Here is a 1,881-nt window from a genome sequence, read left to right on the forward strand (position 1 = left end):
GGTGCAGGTGCTTGTCATGTGGTTTCCTCACCTTGATCAAGTAATGGGTTAGAAACCTTACCACTTATGTTTTCAGGAGTAAGATTCTCAAAATTTTTACCACTCCTAAAGGTGGTGACAGCTTTCACTTGCTTTAAGGTAGAGTCCTCCCCCATTTCTGACACTTGGGGGGATCTGCCCTTGAGGATTGGGTTGTGGTTGTGCAGGAAATTTCCCTTTCTCTTGAATGCTCAAGGTTGTAGAAATTTGGTCAAGGTCCTTCTGATGTCATTAAAGGTCTGAGCATTCTGTGCATTTATTGCTGCTTGCCCTTGTATGAACTACTGGAGGGTTGTTCCCATTTGCTGGACAGTTTCCTCAAGGTTCCTCCTCTGACCAAAAGGTGCTACAGTAGGATAATAAGGTAGTCTTGATGGTGCTGAATTTGGATTGACTGCATATTGGGAAGGACCAAGTGCATGAATGGTGGAGTGAGCTGATTGCTCATTCCTCCAGTTGAGATTTGTGTGGTTCCTCCAATTGGGATTGTATGTGTTGGAAAATGGACCTGAAAAAAAAATAGAAATCAAATTAATAGAGTTAGACTGGTCTAGAAGAACGTCCTTAAAAGCTGGAATTGTAGGGCAGTCACTAGTGACATGCCCTATTTCTTCACAGATATTGCATTTTTCTGGGATTTTCTGAACAACTTGAACCTCATTTACTTTGTTTATATCTATGGTTTCCAATTTCTTAGAAAGCATAGACACTCTAGCAAGCAAATCATCCACCTCTCAAGTTGTATCCCCCCCCCCCCCAAAAGTTATTTTTAAAGGTTCAGTTCTGTCATATGCATCTGAAACATCCCATGATTGGGCATTTTTAGATAAATGACCAAAGTACTCAAAGGCCTCTTCTAGTTCTTTATTAAAGAATGCCCCATTGCACATTGTTTCCACAAATTGCCTCATCTTAGGTTGTAAACTTTCATAGCAAAAACTAATTATCCTCCAGTTTTCATAACCATGATGGGGGCAAGCATTAAGTAGATCCTTGAATCTCTCCCAGAACTGATAAAAGGTCTCAGTGTCTTTCTGGGCAAAATTCATAATCTGCCTATTGGTTCTATGCATGGGAATTTTTTTTTTTTTTTTTTTTTTTAAGAACTAGGTTTGCATCTTCTTCCATGTTCCTATGGACCTAGGCCTCAAAGAATTTAACTCGGTTTTGGCTTTGTCTTTTAATGAAAAGGGAAACAACTCGAGCCTGATTACCTCTTCAGTACAAGTTCGATCCATAAAAGTGGAACAAACTTTCTCAAATTCTTTGATGTGCAAGTATGTTTCTGATTCCATCCCATGAAAATGAGGTATCAAGGGAATCATACTAGACTTAAACTTAAAGTTATTTGCATTCAGGGGTTGAATGATGCATGAGGGTGAACTAGTCCTAACAGGTTGCAAATAGTCTTTAAGAGCCTTGTTATGGTTTACCACTCTTATCTCATCGTGTTCTTCTTCAGCCATGGTACTAAAACTATTAGAGGATGACCCAAATGAGAGTAATTCACAATCTGAGTATGTCACAGATTCTATTCTAACTAGTCTAGAGGAATGGTCATGACTCCAAATAGACATACAAGATCCCAATCAAAACCCCAAAGTAACACCAAGGTTGGTGTAGAATGGTGGCAGGGTAGCAATTAACCAATCACAATTAAGGAATGATTTCAGTTATCACTCAAAATTAACACAAGGCAAACAAAACACAAAATAGACAATAATTAAAAACAAAAAGAATTAGGGTTAGAGATCACCACGGTGTGAAGAGGTTCACATTAAGCCACCACTTAACTCTATCAGGTTGTGCCAATTCTGTAAATTTTCATTAATCCCTGGCAAC

General features: G+C 38.8%; 1 non-coding gene across 1 annotated transcript; it reads left to right on the plus strand.

Moving 5' to 3' along the window:
* The first annotated feature begins 999 nt into the window (after positions 1–999).
* On the plus strand, positions 1,000–1,106 carry LOC122274817. The gene has a single exon (XR_006228361.1). It is a non-coding gene; the product is annotated as a small nucleolar RNA R71 (small nucleolar RNA).
* The last annotated feature ends 775 nt before the right edge of the window (positions 1,107–1,881 follow it).

The sequence above is a fragment of the Carya illinoinensis genome, chromosome 8 (genome assembly GCF_018687715.1).
Source record: "Carya illinoinensis cultivar Pawnee chromosome 8, C.illinoinensisPawnee_v1, whole genome shotgun sequence".
Classification (NCBI taxonomy): Eukaryota; Viridiplantae; Streptophyta; class Magnoliopsida; order Fagales; family Juglandaceae; genus Carya; species Carya illinoinensis.